Source organism: Folsomia candida, unplaced genomic scaffold (genome assembly GCF_002217175.1).
Source record: "Folsomia candida strain VU population unplaced genomic scaffold, ASM221717v1 Fcan01_Sc029, whole genome shotgun sequence".
Classification (NCBI taxonomy): domain Eukaryota; kingdom Metazoa; phylum Arthropoda; class Collembola; order Entomobryomorpha; family Isotomidae; genus Folsomia; species Folsomia candida.
Window position 1 is genome coordinate 1,734,975 of NW_019091221.1, and position 8,048 is coordinate 1,743,022.

The window sequence follows — 8,048 nt, forward strand, 5'->3', positions numbered from 1 at the left end:
CACAATATAACAGTGTTTCTTTTTAGGCGCATAATATTATTTTTATGCAAGCATAATGCAAGAAATGTGTAAAAGTGCATAAAATGTGCATAAAATGACAAATTACATGGTGAGTATATTTAAACGAGTACAAAAAATACATGTTCTAAAAATGTGTTTATTTCCAAAGTTACAATTTTTTTCCTTCTGATATATTATAGCCTAGTACATAGTACTTCCTCCGCTAGCATCCATCATATCTCCAATTCTGTGGGGGAAGCAGTCGGCCAGTTCTTCCAACGCGGTGTGCATGTTTTTTTGCTTTTCTACAAGCGTGTAGTGTTCCGATCATCACCATTTTTTATGTCTTAATAGACATTTGTCACATAAACATTATTCCAAAAAATCACGGCTGTTGATATAAACAAACAATAGTTATAATTGTTTTACTAACTTGCAGTCCATTATTTTAGGCTGTACTCGTTTAAATATACTCACCATGTACGTTCAATATGACTTTTAAACCTCTGATAGTCATAAAAATCTAATTATATTCCTACACAGATGCTAAGCTGCCCTAATCTCTGCAACAAATTGAAAATGAAAACCCAAAGTTGAAAAAATTAAATAGTTTTATACAAGAATTATATTGTTGAAGAAAGTCCGTGGAATAGCACAAAATTGTTGTGATGAATAAAATATGTCGAAAAAATTATTTCTTTAGAAGCATTTCAATATTTATGTGTGCTTTGCCTGATTTTTTTGTGGATGTTTTTAACGCTATTTTACATTTTTATGCACCAATTTTTTGTAGGTGTTGTTTAACAACAGAAACAATGCAATATACTGAAAATAGCCAAAATCACTAAAATTTACATCGATTCATCTATAAGTTAATCTTGACTTAATGCCACTGGTTACAAGCGATGGTGGAAGATATGCTACCACGCAGTGATGGCTTGTAACCAATTCGGAGGACTTCGGGTGTCCATCACCACAAGCGGTAGAGTCATTTGGTGACAAATACGATAACGGCTATCACCCAGCTTCTTAGAGTGTACATATTTGTGATGATGAAGTATCTGAATAATTTTACTATACGGTGTTTAACCATGTTTAAAAGTTTATGATTTTGCATAAGGTTTGTTTAAAGTGTGTCAAAAACAGAGAAAAGGTGTGCCTGAAGCATTTACATCTTGTTCAATATCATTTTAATTTATAATGTCTTCCTGTCATTTGGTTTGTTGGATATTTTGGCAACATCACCATCAAGAACTCAATAAACTAAATATTCTATAAAATACGCCTATTCAAGTGTTTAATTATATTCATGACATTAATGCCCTATATTTACAAAGTGTCACGGGAGGCACACTTAACTTGACCAGATATCCTCGTGACAAGCTTACTTATCTGGACTAGTACCTCTTCCGTAATATAACTTTACTTGAAATCTAGACTTTGGCTACTTATGCCCTAAAAATGACTTTGATAATGCTTTCAGCGCTTGACTTGACTTTAGGATGATGAAATCTTAACTTTAACTCGCAATTAAAATAACCAAGCTTGTAAATACTTATTTTTGGAAATTAAAATGGAGCTTTATTTCAATCAAACTATTTGGCATGAACAGCAAAAATCACACTTCCTCTCTCTTCGAGTTCAACTTACAGACTACTTATTTTTTACAAATGGCTACTTTTTTTTTTTTTTTTTTTTAAAACTTATTACCAGGCCAACGCGCCCCTTTTCTTCTCATTCACCCTCTTACACTTAATCAATATCCGAATCCTTCAACAACCCACTCAATACATAGGTAATGTACATACATAGGTAATGTACATACGTACATAGGTAATGTACGTACATAGGTAATGTACGTACATAGGTAATGTGTACCGCCATAAGGATCATTTTCTACAATTATAATTACCATTCAAAAAACTTATCGATGACTTATTTCGTAATTCCTAAATGCTAAATGGTGGACAAATTTCTTAAAATAATATTATAAATTATTTTACACTCCCTACGGTCCCACGACACAAAGTGTTCAATATCCTGCCATCAACACGTCAACCATAATCAAGCTGAGTCTCCTTCAAGTCTTACCCTCTTGAATAATTAAGCAACGCTCTCCAAATCCGTACAAAAAGTCGATTTCTGCGAACTTGATCAAATTTATTTCCACTTCATATAAATACTATTTACATCTAAACGTTAGATTCTAAAGTATTTTAAAAATATGGAAAATGTATTACAAAAAACCAAAAAGTCTTTCAAAATTAGCGACTTTTACAGCTGTCTCTTTGTAACATATGATCCTCACAGGGATCTTATCGTACCGACAAGGAAACGAAAACATGTCGTAACTTTTATTTTGATTGGATTTCACTTCGTCCAACTTATATGCCAAATTGTCTCTGTGGCGACAAGGGTGTCAAATTTGGTCGAAATGGCGGCCGGAATTGCATTGACAGCTGCTTATTTTATATCATTCTTGTGCAGACTTGACCTCAAAAGGGATCCCGTACTTGGACAGATGCTGAATTTCATTAAGGCCAGAAAAGGTAAAAATATTTTCATTGGTGGTTAATCGTAATGCGCAAACTTCGGAAACTAAATGCTGTGATGCGAACAAAAAACAATTTTGATATTCCTTAGAAGAGAATTTCCTGAATTTCGAACTACGGCCTATTGTTAGACTTATTGTACAATTAAGAACTGGTCTTGGACAGTATAGTTATAGCACAAAGACCCTAAAATAGCCATATTAGAATATTTTCAAGACAATTCCCATGAACCAAAGTGTATATCCTGTCCCATTACGGAAACTTTGTACCATATAATGTTTGTATGTCTCAAATAGGCTATTACATACACGTATGTAAGAGAAATCTGAGTAATCTGTGATTGTAAAAGCTGGCGCCATATCAATCTTGCTGGAACAAATATCTATCTATCCATTGATACCACTTCCATCAGAATTTTTAATTGAAATTCTTATTAATTTCCTAGATTCCTTATCTCTACGTAGCCTTCGTCGTGAAGCCATCACCTCGACCTGTTTGGGCATCTTACTTGACATCATCCATATAGCCGTATGGCTAGTTCCGCTTATTGTGGCGGCTTTGACACTACTATCTCCATGCTTTCCACCCCTCATAACGTCACTGTTGTGTCGTCCTATCAAATCCAAATTTGTCTGGATGAACGGAACTTTCTCCAAGATTGGGTTCGCCATTGTCGAATTTGCCCTTTGCCACATGGCCACCACCACAGCGAACTATTACGCAATTATTTTTCTTGTCATGGCAACATCCAGGTTGTGGTTGGACTGCAAAAATTTATCCGATAGTGTCGCCGCGACCGAAGATCAGATAATATTCTACAGGAGGATTCAGATATATGAGAAAACTCTCAATTCCTGCATTCGAGACAGGATTTTCTTAACTTTGGCGCTTCTCGGCCCACTATTTCAAGTCTGGGTGGGCTATGCTCTAATACAAGTTGCTAATTCGGGGAATATAGTTATTTTAGCGCTATGTGGAGTTATGTATGGCGCCATGTTTTTCATGATTTTGTTCGTTTTCTCCGTGACCGGTATAGTTAACCGGGTGAGTTGGTATTGGATAGCGACTCGACGGATGATAGGTACGAAGAAAGTAGTCAGGAAGACGATGAAGTCTCTGGTCCCGGTCAGGATCCAGTTTGGAAATAATTTCGTCGAGCCCTTGACGCCTTTGGTGGTACAGGAATATTGTGTCCGGCAAACAGTTTCACTTCTCCTATTGAGGGGATAGTAATATCAGACAAGGAATATGCATATGAGGTAAAAAAATTATGATAATTAAAATATATGCGGTTTACGAACCTGTAGCAGCAGACTGACTTATATACCTGTTACTGTTGGGAATGAACGGATACATTTTTGTATGTAACATTCCTTTGCTCTTTACTAATCAATGCATCCCTAGGCTACAATATACCATTGTTTCTTTTTAGGCGCATAATATTATTTTTATGCATGCATAATGCAAGAAATGCGTAAAAGTGCATAAAATGCATAAAAATGTATAAAATATCAAGTTATGTTTAATATTACTTTTAAACCTCTGAAAGTCATAAAAATCTAATTATATTCCTACACAGATGCTAAGCTGCCCTAATCTCTGCAGCAAATTGAAAATCAAAACCCAAAGTTAAAAAAATTAAATAGATTTATACAAGAATTATATTGTTGAAGAAAGTCCGTGGAATAGCACAAAATTGTTGTGATGAATAAAATATGTCGAAAAAATGAAACATTATTGCTTTAGAAGCATTTCAATATTTGTGTGGGTTTTGCCTGATTTTTTTGTGGGTGTTTTTAACACTATTTTACATTTTGATGTACCAATTTATTGTAGGTGTTGTTTAACAGCAGAAATACTGCAACATACTGAAAATAGCGAAAATTACAAAAATTTACATCGATTCATCTATAAGTTATTGGTACAGGAATTTTGTGTCCGACACACAGTTTCACTTATCCTCCTGAAAGCATAGTACACCGTGTCTCAAAAAAACGAGTACATCACTACTATTTGCGCGACTAATTCCAAAGGCACCGTTCAAAAATACTGAAGAAATTATCTAGAAATACGAACGCCTGTACAGACCTTCTTACTCCAGGCCGTCAGTTTTAGGTATTTCTGAACAGTGCCTTTGCAATTAGTTGAGTAAATAGTAGTGATTTACTCGTTTTTTTTGAAGCACAGTGTAATATCAGACAAGGAATGTATGACGGAATAAAGTATGATAAATTTTATCGAAAGTATATGCAGTTTGATAATATGCAGGGACTTTATTATCATTAGTAAGGTAATGTATTCGCAGAGCTTCAGTAGTTACACAATTAAAAAAATCATAAAGGCTGACTTCAAAGGAGTCGAACATATTATCTATCCTTACAATTAAAAGAAAATCCTAACCTAAAAATTCGTGAAAAGTCTAAAAATAGTAAATCTCGTCCAGCTCTTTGCCTGCTGGAAGAGTAGGGACCTGCAGGGACTAATCTTATACATATGTATAAGATAAGTCTCGGGTCTCCCTTCAAGTCGTATAAATCTTTCGCCTTTTACTAAAGATTTCCGTGGAGGGGGACATTCTTAGGTACTCTTCCAGCAGGCAAAGAGCTGGACGAGATTTACTATTTTTAGACTTTTCACGAATTTTTAGGTTAGGATTTTCTTTTAATTGTAAAGTCCACGCATCTAAATTTATGTAGTTTTTGTCATGATTTATCTTTGTTTTGATTTATTCCGTATATTTTTAATTTATTTTCATAAATAACGTAATGCATTGATTGAGTTTAAATTGTTACATATTACGTGTTACAGAGATTGGGCTAATAAATATACATATATATACTGTATATGCATAAGTTAATGTACTTATCTTTCTTTGTTCCATGTATATCCGTCTGAATAAATATCTGAATAATTTTCTTCTCTCATGTTTAACAAAATTATAAACATAAGTTCCATAACATTTGATTAACTTGTGTCAAAAACAGGGAAAAGGGGTGCCAAAAGCATTTACCTATATATATTGTGAAATATAATTACAATTTATAGTATCGTTTATTGACATTTGATTCAAATGATTTGAATATCATTACCAAGAATACAACGTTACTCAGACTACCCCGATGCATTTACTACTTGAAACGTTTTATCTTCATTAGGAAGTTACACCTCAGTAGCTGCCGTTCTTCTATTCAGCTTTATTATTTGGGAATCTATTTCGACTGCCCGCCCTAGAGTCCATAACTTTATTTACTCTTCATCAATTGAGTGACTTCAAAATATACCCCCATCCGAACACTCATACTCGGAGCTATCCTTAGTCACACATTTTTAATGTGGCAGATTAGTGCAGTGAACTTAAAATTCAAAAATGAATAATTTATTCTTTTAAAAATTGCAACTTGAGCGGCTTTAGGGTTCCAAAACGCTTCTTCACCTTTAATAGAACAATTAATCTTTTTCCATGACCACACCCTAACAATTTTGATTTTAATTATTTCTATCGTAGGGTTTAATTTATTCTCAACTATACACAACACAAATATTGACCAACATATAATAGAATCCCAAGGTTTAGAACTATTTTGAACCATTATCCCAAGTTTTATTTTAATTTTTATCGGCCTTCCTTCTATTCGCTTAATATACTTACTAGATGAGGTATATAACCCGGCAATCACCATTAAAACTATCGGACATCAATGATATTGATCTTATGAGTATTCAGATTTTACTAACTTAGAATTTGACTCATACATAATTCCGTCAAACGAAATAAGAATAAATATATTTCGTTTAATTGACGTTGATAACCGAATAATAGTCCCTCTGAACTCCCAAGTCCGCACTTTAATTACAGCTGCTGATGTTTTACACTCATGAACAGTCCCAAGAATGGGAATTAAAGCTGACGCTGTGCCAGGACGTCTAAACCAAGTTAATTTTTATACAAACCGCCCTGGATTATTTTTCGGGCAATGCTCAGAAATTTGCGGAGCAAATCATAGATTTATGCCCATCGTAATTGAAACAATCCCAGGAAAAAACTTCATTAAGTGAGTAAAAAATATATCTAAGTAAACTATTCATTAAATGGCTGAAAGTAAGCGTCGGTCTCTTAAACCGTTTTATAACAATTTAACAAATGTTTTTAATGAAAAAAATTAGTTAACATTATTTATAATATAGTTTTGTCAAGACTAAGTAGTTTTTAAAACATTTTTTTATTCCTCAAATAGCACCCATTATATGGCTGTCTCTTTTTTTATTGTTCTCTTGGCTATTCCTCCTATCTGTAATTAAAATTTCTAATATTAAAAATACTAATATGAATACCAACGTTGGTCAAACTAATACCCCACTTAGTGACGACGGAACCGATCATATAAATTGAAAATGATAATAACTAATTTATTTTCAGTGTTTGACCCTTCATCTATAATTTTTATATCTTTAAACTGAATTAGATCATTAATTGTTTTAATGATCTTAACGCCTATGTTTTGAGCCACCCCTAATAAATTTTTTTTACTGACCCTAAGAATTTGCAAAAAACTTCATGATGAATTTAAGATACTGCTAGGACCCCACTCATCAGTAGGAAGAACTATCCCATTTATCTCTTTATTAATGTTTATTCTAATAAATAATTTTATGGGTTTATTTCCATATATTTTTACAGCTTCAAGACACATAATTTTGACCTTAACTTTAAGATTACCCCTATGACTATCATTTATGATGTACGGCTGATTAAATTATACCAAACATATGTTCGCCCATTTAGTGCCACAGAGCACTCCAAATTTATTAATACCATTTATAGTGCTAATCGAATCAATTAGAAATGTAATCCGGCCTTTAACTTTAGCAGTCCGACTTATAGCTAACATGGTAGCAGGACACTTATTAATAACTCTATTAGGCAACCAAACAGCAGCCGCCTCTAACTTAATCTTAGCTAGATTAATCCTAACCCAAATTCTTTTATTAACCCTAGAATCTGCTGTAGCTATAATTCAATCTTACGTTTTTGCGGTGTTATCAACACTATACGCTAGAGAAATTACACCCCACTAAATAAATAATGATAGTAAAGAGAGACCACTCATTCCACTTAGTAGACCTAAGTCCGTGGCCCCTTACTGGGGCCACGGGCGCTTTCATTTTAACTACAGGCATTGTAAAATGATTCCAAGAAATAAATATAAATTTATTTTTATTCGGTATAATAATTATAGCCCTAACTTGCATTCAATGATGACGTGACATCAGACGAGAAGGGACCTTTCAAGGACTCCACACTTCAATTGTAGCCAAAGGATTGCGCTGAGGCATAATTTTATTTATTACATCTGAAGTATTATTTTTTTTCTCGTTTTTCTGAGCATTCTTCCATAGAAGTCTTGCCCCTTCTATAGAAATCGGTTTAATATGACCCCCTAGGGGGGTGCTTCCCTTTAACCCATTCCAAGTCCCCCTCTTAAATACTATTATTCT

General features: G+C 33.8%; 1 non-coding gene across 1 annotated transcript; it reads left to right on the top strand.

Moving 5' to 3' along the window:
* The first annotated feature begins 5,057 nt into the window (after positions 1-5,057).
* LOC118439044 lies at positions 5,058-5,145 on the top strand. The gene has a single exon (XR_004837206.1). It is a non-coding gene; the product is annotated as a U5 spliceosomal RNA (small nuclear RNA).
* Positions 5,146-8,048: the final 2,903 nt, after the last annotated feature.